This window comes from Ursus maritimus (genome assembly GCF_017311325.1).
Source record: "Ursus maritimus isolate PB19 chromosome X unlocalized genomic scaffold, ASM1731132v1 scaffold_X1, whole genome shotgun sequence".
NCBI classification, from domain to species: domain Eukaryota; kingdom Metazoa; phylum Chordata; class Mammalia; order Carnivora; family Ursidae; genus Ursus; species Ursus maritimus.
The window spans coordinates 55,727,624-55,747,793 of NW_024423319.1; the positions used below are offsets into that span (position 1 = coordinate 55,727,624).

General features: G+C 36.4%; 1 protein-coding gene and 1 pseudogene across 3 annotated transcripts in view; both read left to right on the forward strand.

Annotated features, from left to right (window-relative positions):
- CHM (CHM Rab escort protein) overlaps positions 1 to 20,170 on the forward strand; it is a 198,867-nt gene that overhangs the window by 104,077 nt on the left and 74,620 nt on the right. The window lies entirely within an intron of this gene.
- Positions 18,453 to 19,373, forward strand: LOC103671975 (annotated as a pseudogene).

Genomic DNA, 20,170 nt, shown 5'->3' on the forward strand with positions numbered 1-20,170 from the left:
TCTGTTTTCAAGCCAATTCAAAAAAACAACCCTGAAGGCAGCCAAATTACAAAGATCTAAGGCTTTACTTGTTTGCAAGTGTAAGTCTATGTTAGGTAGCTGGATTTCCATGTGTTCTCTACTATTCCATTTAAGTTGTTTTTTATTCCAAAGTGATCCAGTTAGCGTGATTGCATAGAATTTTAATGAAGCTGTTCATTTGCAACTTTTTCATCAATTTGCTTTCTACTTTAGTAGGGAATACTCAAAAAACTTTTTATAAAATTCCTTGTCTTGTTTCATGAAAGTTATAAGGTTTTCCATATGTTAAAAAATATCAGTCTCAGATTCTGATTCTAGCTCTCTTATTATTTGCATGAACTTGAACATGTCATTTAAATTCTCAGAGCCTCCATTGTTTCACCTGTGTAATGGAAATGGTAATTAAATCTAATCCTAACTCCTGCCCTGGGCTACTGTGAGACTTAAATGTGATGTTAGGGAAAGTGCATTGAAGATTGTCCAACACCAAGTAGGGTATTATAACATAAAAGTTGTATGACTTCATAGTCTTGGTATTTGGAATTAATGTTTTTGTAATTACTGAAACATATATATTATAGAGTCTTCATTTTATACAAACAAGATCGGGTATTTAGAATTTAATTCTGTAATTAAATTACCTTATAGTATGTCTATTGATAGGTATATTAGCTGTATAAAATGTAGTCCTCTCTATGTCTCCTGTAGTTTCTAGTACATAGCCTTTTACAAAATGGGTGTGCCATATTTTTTCCCTTACTATTGAGTTTGATGTATTTTACTCATATGTAGTTAGCTGCTTCAGTAGAACTACTTGGAACTTTGGTTGGCATATAGTAGGTGTTTAATAAAATCCTTAGGTAAAAAAATTGGATTAGAACTTACCATAGAATGAAATCAAATATTGCAGGACAGAAACTATTTTTTTTTCATGTGTTAGAGAAATGATTTGTAAAAAAGAACTCCGTGTTGGAGCTGAAATAATTAATACAGCTTTTAGCCATTGCTCTTCCTTATTTCTCTATCCCTTCATGCCTCAACCTCTCCCGTCACTTACCCCCTCTCCCCAAATTAGGCAGTAGATTCTCACTTACCCGATATAATGAAATAGAATAAAAGTTTTGTCCAAAAAAATGCCATTTCCGTGTGGTAAAACCTCACTGATTTTAAACTCACCAAGTCAGGATTCATAATAATTTGAGTGTTTTTACTTTGTACTCTGTAAACTGTTTGCTAAACAAATGAATAGCATAAACAGGAAAGTATATGTAGCCTACTCAAGAAGCCAAACTGATTTCAGCTGTTTGTAAATGACTCCTGCGGTCTTTAATTCATGCACATTTGAAAGTCATAAACCTGTCATTTATAATTTCCACTTACACTGGTATCTCTACATTATTTCATATGAATGCGCATGTATTTATAAACAGCCATATCTTTCAACTTTTGCTTTCCCATCTGGAGTTTTTTTAATTTTTGTTTAAAATTTAGTTAACATACAGTGCAATAATGTTTTCACAAGTAGAATTCAGCGATCTCATCACTTACATACAACACCCAGTCCTCATCACATCAAGTGCCCTCTTTAATACCCATTACCCATCTAGCCCATCCCCCACCCACCTCCCTCCATCAACCCTCTGTTCTTTATCATTAAGACTCTCTTATGGTTTGTTTCCCTCTCTCCTCCCTACCCCTCAATCTGAGTTTTTTAAAAGAGAAATGGGATTCAGAGTGTGGCTGTTTTTCTTTTGACTATATTAGAATTTGAAAATACTCATTCTTGAACCTACAGTCTTTAATCATGGTCCTATATACATAGAGTCATATTCTTCAGGTATATTTAAAAATAGGAGGAATTAACTCTAAGCTTTTGAATAATACTACATTTATTGAATGAACAATTAATCTTGATCCTAATTTTATGTTTTAATGTATCCTGAGAGGTAGCACAGTATAGTTGTTAAGAGTAGAGACCCTTAAACCAGACTTTCTGTTTGAATCCTGGCTCTGCCACTTACCTACTGGTTTAATCCTCTGTTTTTTTCAGTTTCCTCCCTTATAAAAAGGGAATAACAATAGTATCTACCTCTTAGGGTGGTTATGAGTTTTAAGGAAATTATTTGTAGAATCATACCTGGCACAAATAAGCACAGCATGAGCCTTTGTTATATAAAGTGAAATAATTTCCAGACCGTGTTAATTTTCTTGTGCATATATGAATTCACATTGTTTGGTATGGTAGAGTGCTCCCAAATGCCTAATGAATTGAGAGCTAAACTTCTGACTGTGGTGTTTCCACCTTCCATGATGTTTCTGAAATCAGAACTTTACTGTCAGCCTGTAGTCTTCTTGCAGAGGTGGATGTACCAAGATTAGAGCTGCTACTGTCTGAAATCTAGTGCAGTATACCTGTTCCCCTCCCTGGAATTAGCTTTCTCGTTTGTCCCTTCTTTTGTGAGGTTAGATGTATTTCTTTCAACAAACAAATACAGTTGAAAACAAGCATGAATTTTCATTGTGCTCCTAAAGTAGAAATAAAAACCACTATGGAGTGTCTTTCTAGGATACGAATATTTTAATGCTTGAAATGGGCTCTTAAGAACAGCAAACTAAGGCACTGTCTGTATGATACAGATAAATCAAGTATGAATCAGAAGAACTTGGTTATCAGGGCACCTGGGTGGCTCAGCCGTTAAGCGTCTGCCTTTGGCTCAGGTCATGATCCCCAGGTCCTGGGATCCAGCCCCGCATCAGGCTGCCTGCTCCGTGGGAAGCCTGCTTCTCCCTCTCACACTCCCCTTGCTTGTGTTCCCTCTCTCGCTCTCTCAAATAAATAAAATCTTTAAAAAAAAGGAGAACTTGGATATCCGTTTCTACATTTTAACTTAAATACTCTGGCCATATGATACTATTCTACTTATCTCCAATACAGTTTCTGTTTTATATTAGATATCTAACAATGTCAAAACTTACGTGAGAAAAGAACTGCTTTATTTCTGAATAGTTGCTGGGGAGAAAATAATTCTCTTTAGAATGTAAACTTTGGGACTGGTATTTTTAAGACCGCAGTAAACACACTGATGCTTATTGATGTTCAGTTCTTTATGTTTCTACTGTTAATGTTTCTGATGCTTCTAAATGTTTCTATGTCGATCATTCCTATGGAGATGGTCTTAGGCACAGAAAGACGCTAATAAAATTGTCCTGACCAATTCAGAACGGCTTTTAAAATATACTCAAATGTGATCTATAATTAGTGAGATTAAGGAAATTAGCCTGTCAACCTTGCAGATTAAAGTTGAGCTTCTCTGCATTTTTTTCCTCTTGAAAGGTGTTAAATCATGGATAAAATCTCTCATGTTTTCTCGAGGGATACAAAGCTAAGTTTGCAAACTCACGTAAGTTTAATTCCTTATGTCTGTCTGGAGTCTGTAGTTAAATGTTGCAGTGGAAACTGGGAAAAACACCCTACTTGTCTATGGAAAGTAAAAGCAAGGTAGCAAGAAGGAGAATACCGAAGACAGGAAAGCACAACAGCATAGCCGAAGCTAGTTGAGCAGCTGTGAGGTTCTCTGTGTTACAGGATGCCTTCTTGTTTTTTGTTAGGAACAGCATATGTAGACAATCAGTAGTTTGCAGCCCTTTTCTGTGTCAGCATGCGTGATGGATGTATTTGTATGTTTGACCCATTCCCAGGGATATACCCAGCATTCTTAGAGGCTTTGGAATAGATAAGAGAGGCTGCAGGCTCTGCATAGGACCCACTGTAACATTGCCTTTTTTTTTTTTCTCCCACAGACTTAGGGAGCACTATCTCACAGAACACCAAGGTTGAGAACCACTATGTTATTAAACTAAGCATGAAATTCATACTAGATCTGGAATTCATCTAGGAGTGATAGCTTTTATCAGTCTTGTTAAATGGAAGTTGGCTTATTTTGTGTTTTTTTGTGATTTAAGGAAAAGAAATCATAATTTAATTTTTTAATTTTAAAAATTTATTTATTTGAGAGAAAGAGTGAGTGCAAGGGGGGAGGGGGGAGGGAGAGATATCCAAGCAGTGTGTGGAGCCCCATGCAGGTCTTGATCTTATGATGCTGAGATCACAGCCTGAGCCAAAACCAAGAGTTGGAATCTCAACCAACTGTTCCACCCAGGTGCCTGGGAAAACATAATTGTAGATGTCTTGTTTGGAAGAAAAAATAGTGTCTAAGGTATATGAGCTCTTACTCTCTATGGTTCTAGGTTTTTATGTATTTTTTTAAAGATTTTATTCATTTGGGGGGGAGAGGGAGGGAGAAGCAGACTCTCCACTGAGCAGAGAGCCTGATGTGGGGCTCGATCCTAGGACCCTGAAATCATGACCTGAGCTGAAGGCAGACTCTTGCATAACTGACTGAACCACTCAGGTGCCCGGTTTTTATGTATTTTTAAGAGACTCAACTCGAGAGAACAAACTGAGGGTTGATGGAGGGAGGTGGGTGGAGGATGGGCTAAATCAGTGATGGGTATTACAGAGGGCACTTGTTGTGATGAACATTGGGTGTTGTAACTAAGTGATGAATCACTAAAATCTACACCTGAAACCAATATTACCATATGTTAACTAGAATTTAAAAACTTGTAATTAAAAAAAAAGCTATATTTTCAGCAGTGCATGTATTAAGCATAGGATTCTGTTTACTCTTGCTATTTTCTTAACTAACTTGGTACTGTACACTCTCTAGTTATAGGTTGTAGCAAGCTGACCTTTATTTTTTTCTTGAAAAGAAATAATTTTTCTTCTTTTTCTGCTTACCAAAATAATCCATGCTTATGTTGAGAAATTTAGACAGTGTGGAGGTGTGAAGAACATAAAAATCAAATTGACGAGATGATTTTTACCAGAATTGCTTTCATTTTGGTTTGGTTTTAAAATGGCTTTTGTGGGGCGCCTGGGTAGCTCAGTTGGTTAAGCATCTGTCTTCGGCTAAGGTCATGATCCCAGGGTCCTGGGATCCAGCCCTGCTCCAGCTCCCTACTCAGCTGGGATTCTGCTTCTCCCTCTCCCTCTGCCCCTCCCTGCCACCCCCCTCTCTGCTCTCACTCTTGCTTGTCCTCACTCTTGCAAATAAATAAAAATAATCTTAAAAAATAAAAATAAAATGGCTTTTTGTAAGGTTCTTCATCTTTACTTTGACCGTAATGTTATTTACCTAGTATCCCATCCTTACTTCGTACGTAGTGTCAACTACTTTAATGCCAGAAAACTGAATTCCTTCAGATTGCTCAATATGGTAAATATCATTTTGTAAACAAATTTGTTTTCTAAGTTTGAAAATTCCAAAGCTTGCTTTTTTTCCTACCATGGCTTCCAGTGTCATAAGCACATTTTTGCCTTTTTCAATATTTACACAGCTTATTGACAAAGGAAGAACCAATCCTTCTACAGATAACTTGAGAAAAGCTTGAATTTCCCATGAGAGGAAGAGTAACAAGAGTTAATTAACTCATATATAGCTCATATATCAGGGACATTAAGTTATGGGAAAGGATAACATTTATTTGTTTTTATTTTAAAAATTTTAAAGTATCACAAGGTTTCTGTGAGGACTGTAAAGAGAGTATATATTTCAGAGGTCAAGCCATCAAAGTTAAAGAATTTTTTTCCCGGATGTAGGAATAGTATAGAGAACAGTTCAGTGTTTATATGTTTGTGTACTACTTTTTACAAGAGTAAAGAATACTAGCTACTGTGATTTTGAATTGGAACCTTGAAGTTAAACTGAAATCAACCTTTTCTACATTAGAGATTTTAAGAAAAGGTATAAAAATACAAAAAGTTTCTGAAATGTTGGGGGCTTACAGTGGTTCTGATCTCAACATTTTCCTGTGCACTAAATATGTTCCCTTTGAAATAGGTATCTTCCCTGGCTAATAATTGAGCCCCTAAACCTGTCTTGGTAATATGTACTCTTGATCACAATCACAAGAGGAACCTAGTAAGTGTTCATTGTGTTTGTTACTACCAGTACATTTGCAGCTTTTGTACATTCTTTGATAGCCATACGTATTTTGTCTAAGCACACATACACTCATTCATACGCACATGCTCACTCAGGGCATGATAGGTATGGGTAACAGTTACGGAATTTTTTACCAAAGACTTAACACTAATACTATTTTCTTACATAAAATATTAAGGGAACGTTGGCTATAAACTTGGGCTTTCTGTTTTATCATATGCAAATTTAGAATAAAAATTAGAATTCGTTTAAAAATATAGAGATACATAAAACATTTTATACTAGCTCTTTTGTAGGTGCCAGACAAACATTGTTGAAAACAGAGAAAGTCTCTGGTTGGGAGGGGTTGTTGAAGAGTGTTAGAGAGTAGAAAGATAAAATTTGAGAGAGTAGTATGTCTTGTGAAGAAAAGAAGGTAGGGTAATATGGCAGGAAGTGACTATCGGCAGTAGGGAGGTGTCCCTTTAGATGCTTTGGTGGTCAGGGAAGGCCGTTTAGGAGGGTGGTATTTGAGTGTAGTGACACCAAAATATGATGGTAAGACATATGCTTTTGGAGATCTGAGGGAAGAACTTTCTAGGCAGCAGGAACTGTGACAGAGGTCTAAGATGGGGTCTTTTGAGATAACAGAACGATTAATATGACCAGGACAGAGTGAGCAAGTTTATCAGGAATGGGGTTTGTGACAATATATTATCAGTTGAGGCCATTGGTGAGCATACAAATCATTGCCACCTGCTTCTTTACAGCATTGTCATGCCCTAATAATTTCTTACATTTAAGCTTTCTAGCTTTTGAAATAAGATTTCCTGTTTGAGGATTAGTATTTTACTTCTGTGAGAAAATACGTATCTTTAATTTCCTTTATTCATTTGATATAGTTGTATGATGCAACAGCTTCGATAATAGGACCTCAGCTGAAGGTCTAGAAGACTTTATAAAAAATAAAATGAAATGTTAAATTTAGGACACAGAATTTTCTGTGTGTAAAAATAGATTAAATGAGAATAATAAATTAAAATGAGCCTTTTTCATTTTTCCTGTGATCTCCCTCCAAAGCTGTCAGGACCCTGTGTCTAGTATTTATCCTAAGAGGCAGAGAAGGTTTCTTGCCACCTTTAGGAGAAACTTTGGTTAAGACAGAGACCTACTGTTAATTTTTCATATACAGAATCCCACATACATAATTTTAGAAATAAAAATACTGCCTTACATTTTACATTCATGAATTTGGAGAGTATTTTCAAAGATTCTTTTCAATTTCTAAAGCATTAATACAGTTCAGTTTTTATTCTTGTAATTCCAAAATTACTCTAAATACATATAAAATAGTTCTCCCATATTGAAAAATACGGAGATTAGATGAAGAGACACTTTGTTTTGTTGGATTTGTCTTGAGAACATTACATCCACACAGTATATTTCTCTTAATGGCAACAGACATGGTAACCCTGAAGTCTATTTTCTTTCTTGTTACATTAGTTTTAAATTAAAGAAAACAACTAGTTGAAGGCAGTTACTTTCTGTGAAATGTAATGAAGATTTATTTTGGAAGTGACCTTCACTTTATTAGCCAAAGCAGTAATCAGAATTAATAGAATAATCAAATTATATACTAACTCATAAATCATGATGAATAGTGTTGTGAAAAGTTCAGCTATTAATGGGTCCCATTGTTTTGCACCTGTATTAAAAAAAATTACAACTGCTGATTTCTACCTTGATAGGCATTGAAATTGCTTTTTTTAAAGGCTTTGTAGGATAGGGCTTCCAGCCAAAATTTTTCACAACTGTTAATTTATCTGTAATACAATTTGATGTACCAGGGCAAAGTTGAAATTGAGTAGCATGTTGGTTTGTTCTTTCAGTAAAATCTGACTCTTTGGAAGCAGTACTCAATTAAAATTCTGTTCGTTTGAATGTTGTTTGGGGTTAATGGCATCAGAGTTAGATTATACTCCAAATATACACAATTATCTGAATAATGTGTTGGATAGACATTAGGTTGCTTTTGTGAATTTTCCTTGAGCTTGTTATAAACAAGTAATTGAAGTGGCAGTTTAATATTTGAAACTTACAGAAAAAAATCCCATTATAGACTCAGTGCTTCATATTTCTCAGGAAGAATTTACATGGATTCCCACGTTCTTTCTAACTTTAATTACAGTGGGACAAATGGGAAATTTCCTTGCTGAGCTTTGTATTTTTTACAGTTGCATGTATGGGAATAGTAGGTCTCCACCATTCATGTCAGATGGTTGAAGATATTTAAAAACAAGCTCTAACCATAGCTTTGTGTAGTCAAGCATTATACTCTGTCAGAGCCTATTAAAAGAAAGTGGATTTTGGAAAAAATCTTAAGATCTATGAAGTTAGAAAACAAGTTTTTTTTCTTTAAATTAGGTGCAGTATAATTATTTTGTGTATTTGAAAGTGACATTTTTCCCCACTAATTTGACAAAAGAAAGACATATTTACAAGTCAGGAAAATTGTCTTTACTCTTATTCAGCAGACCCAGATATTAATTTCACATTAATGATCATTGCTTATTTTTCAGATTTGTATTTTCATTGTGTTAATTTAACTCTATCAGATGTCTGAAAAGTATGAAGAGTATCTATGTATAAATGGTTAATAACTGAAGTATAAATGTGTTAGCATTCTTTTTTTTTTTTTTAAAGATTTTATTTATTTATTCGACAGGATAGAGACAGCCAGCGAGAGAGGGAACACAAGCAGGGGGAGTGGGAGAGGAAGAAGCAGGCTCATAGCGGAGGAGCCTGATGTGGGGCTCGATCCCATAACGCTGGGATCACGCCCTGAGCCGAAGGCAGACGCTTAACCGCTGTGCCACCCAGGCGCCCCCTAAATGTGTTAGCATTCTAAGAGAAATTCAATATAAGGTTTAAATTTTGATTTATCACTGACTCTCATTTCGTAGGTGTTTTTTTTTTTTTAACCTAAAAATAGAAGCTGGGATAAATCTAGATTCACAGGATTTCCCAAGATACCACTATTACTTATTACAACCCTACTTGTTTTCAAAAAATAAATCGTGACCACCTCAGAATATCAAATACCTTTCCCTTTTCCCACATGTTCTGCAGCTAATAAAATGAGTGGACACTCTCAAAATTGTACCAATTCTATTAACATTTGCATTTTGCTGTCTTTGATTTCTTCTAGAAGATTCATATTTAAAATTTTAATGTATAACATCCTGAATAATAATTGTTTAACATAGAACATTCATAACAAGGCAAATAAAAATACCAAAAGAAAACTTACTGAACAACTGAGGCGTAGGGATTGCAATGTCAAATGTCTACAGGGACCAGGCAGTTCATAAGAAGTGTAGTGGGCTGGAAGAAGATGGTTGGAGCAGTAGAAACCATGGTGAGCTGTTGAGCACAGGATACATCTAAAGAGAGAAGCTGCTGTGTGACTGTAAGTCTTGATTATAGGTCTAGTGTTGCCAGATTTTCTCTTTTAAAGAAGACAGAGATCTAGATTGTTTATGCCAAAGTAACATTTTTCTTTTAAACTGTGAGGTCATACAAAATTTATCTACAAGCAGATCTATCCCATGGATGTCCAGTTGGTAACTCCTTGCTATAGGTAAATGACAGTTTTTATTTGTACATGTCAGAGGATGGTATCTTTCACCAAATTGAGTTTTTAAAAAAAATTATAGCCATTCGAAAATGCCCTTCATTTATGTCACTCATAGTTCGCAACTATGGTATGTAGTGAATTTATGCCATCTCCATATCACCTCAGAAGTCTAGATTTGGATTTTGAGGTACTCTATAAATTGAGCACCCTTTAAGGAAACCACAAGCATTCCAGTGGTATTTTTCTTCTCACAAATCAACAGTAATTCTGGGATTAACCTTTGACTCTGTCCTAACTAGTATGTTATTTTTTCTCAGTTTCTTAGAGTTATGCTTTCCCCAGTTTCTACTCTTCTGCCATGGTCAGGACTATAATTGCTAGCTGCTCTCCTGCTCCCACTGTCTGTCTCCTTCATCAAACCAGCATGGCACTTCCAGTGGCATTGTCTGTCACATCAAATACAAACACTTCTATTTACCTTTTAGCCCCATTCTGTAATAATTTTATTCTTTAGCTCCTTCCTGTCATTCCCCAGTTTGTACATCCATTATTTATTTATTTATTTGTTTATATATTTATTTATTTTTAAAGATTTTATTTATTTGAGAGAGTGAAAGTGAGAGAGATCACAGAGGGAGAGGGAGAAGCAGACTCACCGTTGAGCGGAGAGCTGGGTGCAGGGCTCGATCCCAGGACCCTGAGATCATGACCTGAGCCAAAGGCAGACGCTTAACCGACTGAGCCACCCGGCTGCCCTACTTTGTACATCCATTTAATTATTCCAGTGTCTATGCACACTCTCACCTTTCTGCATTTTCTCATTACTTTTCCACCTTTTAGGATCTGTTCCTGCCCCCAACAGTCTGACCTGTTCCTCTTCAAGGGCTGATACAGGCCTAGCCATCAGATCTTTCACTACACCTGACTGCTAGAAGCTGTATGCTTTTAGGCAAGTAGTTTACCTTCTCTGATTTTCTGTAACAGGAAATTGGTCTAGCTGTTTTAAAGGTTTCCTCTACTTTTGACATTCTGTAACTCCTCTTCCAACACATATTAACCTCTTCTCTTTCAGTTCCCTTATAATACTTCTAGTAGTCTTTAATTTTTTCCAGTTGTTACGCTTAATGTCATTTCTCTCATTTACCTAACAGAGGGCTAAGTCTGTGTATCTACTGTGAAACTAGCATATGCCAATGGCTAGTTGGTTGATTTGAGCAATTGCAGTTTTATATGTAGCCCTAGGTGAATCATGTTCCAGGTTAGTACCATTAGCCTTTGAATTGAGAAAGCTTGCAGGTCTTTCCTAGGATTTGCTTAACACAAATGACTATCCTTTGTTTTATTTTTACTCTATGAGTGGATACATACAATCCAAGGGGGGGAAAATGAAAGTATTGGTGACTGAAGGGGCCTCGGGTACTTTTTTGTCTGAACCAATTCAGTTTAAGACAGTCCTGAGCAGGGATTTGGTTTGGGAGGGGCAGTTAAAGGAAATCAGTTGATTTGAGGGTATGGAGAAGGTATAGAGGGTATATAGTTTAAAGAAGGAGCCCAGGAATCGCAGAGGAATAAGGCTATTTGACTTGACAGTCAATTTTTTAATAAATAGCTAAAGGATGAAATTATTGAACATGTAATCCACAAGAAGACATAATATGGTTTTTGTGAGGTAATTATACATCAGCCATCTGACAGGGTTCTTTGAGAGGGGATAAATATGGTGTGAACAAGGAGGAGTCCGTGAACATTTAGATTTTCAAAAAGCCTTTGATAAGATTTTATACCAAATACTGCTTTAAAAATGTCCTCCTACCGTGGGATTAGGGATAATGTTTAGTCATGCATAGAGATCTAGTTCAAACACAGGAAAAAAGGAATGGGTGGATTAAATGAACTCTTCCTTGCATGGGGAGATTTTTACAGTATGCTCTCCCAAGAAATGTTTACCGTTTTTTTTCAACATGTTTATAAATGATTTTGGACAGTCAGCATAGTAACTCTCAGCTGCTTCCCAATTTATAGTTGACACTGAGGGCTTGTAGATAGTAAAATATTGAGCTGAAAGAGTATTAGCTGAAGGACTTTCATAAGGCAGTGTGAGAAGGCAGGAAAATGGCATAAAAGTGATTGTATCTCTAGATGGATCTGCTGACCATATTTTTCAACCCATGAAAAGGACGTAGGAGTCATTATGTAGGGAATCTCAGAAAACATTAGCTTTGGATATTCTTATGTCTGCATTAAGAAAAACACACACTGTACTGGACATAGTCATGAAGGGCATTACAAAAAAAGTATATTACTGTCCTGATTTAAAATTGATGCCTATTTGCCTGTGCTATTTGTACAATTTGAGTTTTGAAGACTAGGTAGCAAAATGAATCAATGATTTAATAAGAATTATGTTAAGAAATGAATATATTGTGTACAGAATGTCAAAGCAGAGAAAGAGGCAGAGAAAGGAAATTAACCGAAAGAAGTCTCTTGGAGAGCCTAAGTAGATTTACTATAGACTTCTTTGCTACATCTTAAAAGTTTGAACCAAGGACTTCCTTCAGAATTTGAAAGCTCTCTTTTTAAATGAATTTGCTTAAGTAGATATGTGGCAGATTAAAAAATAAAAAAACATGAAGCTGCTAGTCTGTGTGTTCAGACTAAAAAGTTCAGTTTTATTAAAAGCTTAATTTAAATTATGTTTAAAGAGTAGTTAGGAACCATTAGTGCTCTCCCAAAGAGCTCCATTGATGTCATTGCAATAGGCTGTATTAGAGAGTCATTGAGTTGACATGGTGTTTCTGGTTTGCATACAAACTGGGGAGCCATTTTACACATGATGTGTAGATATAGAGCCTAGGTTATGACCCAACCATATAAATTGACCTCCAGTATTTTTGGAAGGCTTAATTTTTTTTAAATATTGAATGGTGACTTTTTAATTTTTTAAAATTCCAGTATAATTAACATACAATGTTATATTAAGTGTACATTATAGTGATTTACCAATTCTATACATTACTCAGTGCTCATCATGGTAAGTATATTCTTAATCCCCTTCACTTATTTCACCCATCCCTCCAAAGAAAAGAGAACTAGTGAAAAAGAAGATTGATGACTTGTATTCTATAATTTATATTAATTTATTCTGGGTCCCTGGTGCCGTTATTAATACAGATCTGTTTCTGTCATACAATACATTGTTTTATTGTGACTCTTCCTATAGAAGGTTAATTTAAGGACAGCTGAAAAAGCTGAAAAAAAAATGAATACATCATCTACAGAATGTCACCAAGAACAGAGGAAGCTAGATATATGGCTAGGATCTATAAAATAGAGGCAGTTTCTGGGCATGAGTTTTCTGAAGGCTGTGTATTGCTTTTTGGCAGCTTTTTCTACGTTAAGCATGGTGATTATGCCTTTCAAGAATGACGGCAATGCCTAAAGGGCAATCCATCTGTCCACAACCTTTTCATGAGTGTGAAATTTGCATCAAAAGCCCCATTGGACTCAGATACTTGTGACATATAATTTCCTGAATTATCAGCAGTGCTGTGTCCTTACAGGTCATGATAACTTTTTGAATGCCAGAAACTGATCTGTTCCTGGTACCACCTCTATCTGGATGTTTGTACCTAGAGTATTAAGTAGCAATCTTAATGAATGGCCAGGATAGATACAGTGGTTGTTGAGGTTGGTAACAATTAGCTGGCTCTAATAGTCACACCCTAGGTGGAAGAAGAGTGTTTCTGCAGAATCCTTCAAAGCACTACCTGTACAGGAAGATTGTATCAGGCTTGAACAGTTAAATTTGATAGTTAAACATTTCAGAGGGGAGACTCCTGTCATGAATATCTGAATTACCTTGAACTTGTCTTCAGGAGGACATCTCCCTGCTACATCCAGCCCACCGGCAATTCTTCTCGGCTTTGTGTCTCAAATAGGTCTTCAGTCTCTCCATTTCATCTCCATTGCCACTACCCTGCTTCAGGTTCCCATCATCTCTCACTTGGTCTACTGCAAACATAACTGGCCTCCCCTTTTCCACTCTTGCCCTATTGACAATTCTCTGCACAGCAGCCAAGCTCATCTTTTAAAAAATATAAATTTGATCGAGTAATTCCTCTACTGGGTATTTACCCAAAGACTATGGAAACAGTAATTCAAAAAGATATAGCACCCTTATGTTTATTTCAGCATTATTTACACTAGCCAAATTATGGAAGCAGCCCAAATGTCCATCAATAGATGAATGAATAAGAAGACGTGGTGTGTGTGTGTGTGTGTGTATGTATATATATACACATGTACATATACACACACACGATTATTTCTGAGCCATAAAAAAGAATGAAATTGTGGCCATCTGCAACAACATGGATGGATCTAGAAAGTATAATGCTAAGTGAAATAAGTCAGGCAGAGAAAGACAAATTACCATATGGTTTCACTCATATGTGGAATTTAAGAAACAGAAAAAAACAAAAAAGACTCATAGAGAGGAAACTGATGTTTACCAGAGGGGAGGTAGATGGGAAGGCACATGAAATAGGTAAAGGGGATTAAGAGTACGTTTAACATGATGAGCACTGAGTAATGTGTAGAATTGGTGAATTGCTGTATTGTACACCTGAAACTAATACAACATTGTATGGTAGCTATACTGGAATTTAAAATTTTTTAGTTAAAAAATGATATAGTCCAATGCTATAAAATCTTGATAAATGGTGAGTCTGGGTGATGGATGTAAGGGAACTATATTGTATTACTGTTATGTACATTTGATATTTTTCATAATAGAAGGTTTTAAGAATAAAAATAAAATACAAATCTGATTATGTCACTGTTCTGCTCAGGACCTTCTGGTGGCTTCCCATTGTACTTAGAATAAATTTTAAGGTTTTCACTCTGGCCTTTGAAGCTCTGCATTATCAGGCCCTTGATTATCTCTGTGACCCCATTTCATACTATATTTCTATTACTGTGTTCCAGCCCTACTCATTTTCTCTCTTCCTCAAATACACTGAACTAGTTTGCACTTCCAAGCTTTCAAATTGCTGTTCCTTCTGCTTAGACTGTTCCTCCAGATCTTCACATGGTTGATTTCTTCTGGTCACTCAGGTCTTGGCTCAAATATAAATTCCTCAAAGAAGTTGTCCCTGATTATCCTGTCTAGCATTCAGACCCTCACATCACCCTTACGTTATCCTATTTTGTTTCAGAACACATACCAGTATCTACTGTTGTTATATCTCTTGCTTATTGTCTCTCATGCGCTAGATAAGTTATATGTCAGCAAGGACAGCATTTGTCTAGTTTATTTTTATATCCTTAGTGCTGCCCAGAGCTGCCTCTGGTACATAGTAGGTCTAGTTTCATAAATATTTGGGAATGAAGAAGTAAATCTCAGTTGCTTGTCCTTATCAGCATCAACAGTTCTCTTAGAACTGTCACAGTTCCCTTCTGGGAGGTAGTTGAATTGACCAGCTGCCTAAGTTGCTTAAATTGTTAGAAGAAAATACAGGCCTTGAATACATATAGGCAGATTCTCAGAGTCAGTTACAGCAATGTAGCCTACAAACATGGGTGGTATATAGTCTATAATCATCGTCCCTTTGCTGTAGAAAGTGGTACCTAACAAAAGCTACCAATTTATGGAATGTTTATGGTGTGTCAGGTACAGAACAAACATGTCACATGCATTAACTCATTTAATCCATTCAACAACCCTGTGTGATAGGTATTATTATTATCTCCATTTTATAATCTTGAGAACTGAAGCATAGTCATACAACTAATAAGTAGGGGAATCAGGATAGGCACCTAGGCAGTCTCAGTCCGTAGACTGTCATATTGATTTCACAACCATCTTCAGGAGCTGATCTCTGTGCAATTTGTACAGCATGACTGAGATTATATGCTTGACTTTCAGTCACCATTTAGTTTTGGTGATTGCTGCTTGCCAAACAAGTTCCCTTGGGTTCTGTCACCATGACTAGTATCAAGGAGGGCTTGCCATTTTGGTCATACTGGATCACTGTGAGTGAGGCCATGTTGTAATGGACCATTCATTTGAGGGTTGGTTTTTTTTTTCTTTTTTTTCTTATGGTCTTACTGAATAGTCTAAAACTTCATAGGTAATGATTCCTAAGAACTTATACCAAGGGAGGAGGCCTGCCTTGGGATTGTTATGAGCATAACTGTTTCCTGAGGCTACAGGAGTCAGTACCTATTGTTTAGCTCATGTTCTTAAGAAAACACTTAGTTCTGGGCCAATAGGAAGTCTGTGCTGAGTTGGATGACAATTGCTTGAGTTGCAGAGGAGTTCTTGAGTAGGGGAGAGGAGATGAAGCTGTCCAATTTCGCATTCCCAGGAGACAGACCAACTACAGCAACAATAATACTTCCCTTCCCCCAGCTTCCTGCTAGGAAAAAAGATACCAGATACCTAGAAAGAAAAAAAAAAAGAGGGATGATAGTATAAACAAACACATTGCTAAGAAATATAAATACGTAACCAGTAAACATGATGTAGTAATATAAATATGCAGTATAAGTATATAACCCATAAACATGCTATGTACTACATAATATATATAAACCTGTATATATTTAAATATATAAAAATAAACACATACACACACTAGAAGTTTTCCCTACACACGTTTTTGTGGCCAGCAGACACTTGATAAACGTGATAGAAAATTCAGTGTCGTTTCAAACATAGTACTCTGATAAATGTATGTCTGGATATAGTTAACAAGTAAATACAACGGTTTAACTTTGTGTAAGATAGATGCAATCACTGAAGCTTTATTGTCTCTCATGAAACTTAAGATGTGCCTAATTACCATTGAGTGAACTTCTGCTTTACCAGTATAATTTAAGTGGGGGTCTCACTAAAGTACAGTGATGACAATCAGTGGTCATTCAGAATTCTCTTGTAATGGACCCTTTTGGTTTTGTTTTTAATGGCATTTGATAAAGTGTTTCAAAGGTATTTTTGTAGTGACTTTTTTTAATAGTTACTACCTACTATATTTAGTGCATTTGTAGTTTGTTTTTTTAGGCAAATCCCATAAAATGTATACTTGCTTGCCTCTAGGCCCCATAGTATCCTAAGGTGAGTATACAGAGCTACCTTGCTAGGCCTTATGTTAGACCCCAAGATGGGTGGTATGAACTGCACCAAAGCTGGGGCCTGACTGGCATCTCAGTAGTATTCACTGTCTTTGGTAGCTTAATTGTCCATCATTAAAGGTGTGTTAACTCTTGGTGGGTTGCTAGGCTGCCATTTAATGCACTGGAAGAAAACATTTGTCTTGTGGAACCTTATTACCTGCAAATAATTCATGGCAAAGTGTTTGCCTTTCTCTGTTTGAAGATCTCTATTTGCCAATATACTTTATAAATTACTTCTTAAAATGTGGTTGCAAAGTATTCATAATTTGCTAGGTACTCTAAAGATGAGTATTCCCATGGTTATTACTCTGAGCTTATGTTCTATCCAAAATGAAGTGCACATAATCCATTTCATATGTACAAATAAACACGTTCTTTTTATGAGACAAAATGTGTAGAAATTGAGAAATTATGTTATTTTGTGTAATAATCTTTGCAACTTGCCAAGAGTTAGGACAACTCTGAGAGTAACTTTGACCATCTGACTTCATGTTGCTTTCCTTCATAATGCCAAGATAAGATGATACTGACAGTGAGGCAGTTTGTATGATAGGTTTTTTTTAATGTTTTTTTATTATATTATGTTAGTCACCATACAGTACATCCCTGGTTTCCGATGTAAAGTTCGATGGTTCGTTAGTTGCGTATAACACCCGGTTTGTATGATAGTTAACAGAGAAGCCACTGGAACCATATTGCCTGAGTTTTCATTCAGCCATACCATCTACTAAATGACCTTGAGTAAGTCACTTGACCTCTCTTTGCCTTAGTTTCCAAATCTGTGAAACTCTGCCTGTAGGATGCAATGTGTTAATACATGTAAAGCTTCTGGCATGTAGTAAGTACTCAGTGCTAGCTGTGATGATTATTTGTATTGTTATTATTGGCCGTTTGCCCCAAAGACCTGTGTGTAACCATCTGTTATTTCCTCATTTCTCTTGTAATTCCCTGCTTCTTATGTAAATATCTGCTATTTGAGTTTTAAATGCAGCTGTCAAATACTGCTTGCTATTGTGCTCCTTACTTATTTGGTCAGTGATGTTTCCTCAGTAACTCATTGCCACCAAATAGCCCTCCCTCAACCAAAATTTGTTTTCATCAGTCTCATTTTGCCCGGCACTTTTTTCCAAACTAACTTAACATGAGTTCTCTCCTTGGTGAGTCACAGATAGAAACTACACCAGGTGAGTTGTCACATGGAAGATACTAGATTTGCAGCAAATAAGGAGATCATGGGGAATAACTTCCAAAGCCATGACTCCTCGAGCAAGGGTGAATGGGTGCCTTTTATCTTAGGGTTCAGATGAATATTTAGATAGGGAAGCCTTGTCATTCTCTGTAGAGGCAGGCATAGGTGACACATGCTCCTTAAGGAAACATGCCTATACACACATTGCATGTTACGTAAATGAGGCTTCTGCTCCTCCTTGGGCAGAGATTTTAGTAGTATTGTGAGATAAAGGTAGCTGTCAGTCATTCTAGAATTTAATCCGTGGTCTGTCTGTGCAGGAGCAAGTCAGGGTCAGGGTTTGCGCTCAAACTGGTCTGGACTGGTGGAGGTCTTCTCAGGGCAGTGGCTATGGTTTGAGGGGGTAGTTTTGGTTTCTGTTTGCTTGAGTTATGAGATGAGCTGACAAGAGGAGCTTAAGGAAAAATGTGGGACAAAGGTTGGTGAGTACAAGTAGGTGGGCAGTAAAGGTCAGCTCTTAGGATTTAGCTGGTGACAGAACCACTGGTTTTTTCACTTAGGCATAAGCTATGTGAGAAAAACACAGATGTGAGAGAGAACAAATGCCACCATTGTGAGCAACACATATTTTCCCTAACAGGCATGACTGGAATGGGGGGGGAAGCCAATGAGAAGGAGCATGAAAAACGCATATACATATGCAGGTGCACACTTTTGCAGTTGTGTAGATTTATGGTAAATATCAAGTGATTCTTTCCAAGAGCATAAGATACACCCAGTTCTTATTTAAAACTAAGAGGAAATTTGTTGGATTCTGACAGTATCTGATCATTGGCTTAGGAGAAGTGGCCACAGTGGCAGCTCCACCCAGGGATTCCTGAGGCCGTGTTTGTGGAAGATGTAGATTCTTTCATGAAACAGCATGGGAATGAGACTGCAGATACAGTACTAAAGAAGCTGGATGAATGGTACCAGAAGTATGTTTACGGAACTCAACCTCGCTCAAAAGGAGGCTAAAGGGTCAGACTTTAGAAATTCTAAAATACATGCAGAAGAGAAAAGAGGCCACCAGTTCACTGGAGACCAGATTCTTACTGGCAGATAACCTGTATTGCAAAGCTTCAGTTCCTCCTAGTGATAAAGTGGTTGGGGGCTAATGTAATGCTTGAATATGGTATTGATGAAGCTCAAGCATTGTTGGAAAAGAATTTATCGACTGCCATGAAGAATCTTGATTCTCTTGAGGAAGACCATGACTTTCTTTGAGATTAGTTTACTACCACAGAAGTCGGTACGGCCAGGGTTTATAATTGGGATGTAAAAAAGAAGAAACAAAAATGATTCTACCAAGAACAAAGCATAATGCTGGTAATTAAAAATGTGGTTCAGTTTTCCAAACATGTTATTTGAAATACCCGAGAGTTTATCCCTAAAGGTTGACATGACTCTGCTGATTTTTTTAACAGCAAGAACGATAATTAAAACTTAAAAAAAAAGATAAACATCATTTTATAAAAACAAAATTAGTTTCAAATATTTTATGAAATCAGCAGTATTTTCATTTTTTTAATTTCCAACAAAGTAAATGCTACTTTCATCATTTTTTTGGTTTGTCATTAAAAAAAAAGTCTTAGTTGAAATGGCTGAGGTATGCTATGGCAGCTGAATTCTGGACACTTTTCTTTATTGGCTGATGTTACTCTCACTTGATGTGGTTAAACCAGTGTGGAGGTAGAAAAAAGTTAATTTAAATATTTCCAAACTTGTTTCCTTTAGTACATATGGGGCGTTATGGCTCTCTGTTGTTGTTGTTTGTCTTATATAAATGGATTTTCATGAATTACTGCTTAGCCAATAACTATTGTAATATTGTGTACTTTTCAAGAAATCGTAATTTGCCTTCCTAAACAGTAAGAGGGATATTGAGACTGCTTTTTATTACTGCAAAGAAGTGCACAGTGTCTTTGCAATGCCAACAAAAGGGAGATCTTGGCCTACGTGAAATAACAAAATTCTTTAGCCACTCAAAACTCTTGGCTAAGGCAATTTTGTATTTCTTTTTCTTTCTTTCTTTCTTTCTTTCTTTCTTTCTTTCTTTCTTTCTTTCTTTCTTTTTCTTTCTTTCTTTCTTTCTTTCTTTCTTTCTTTCTTTCTTTCTTT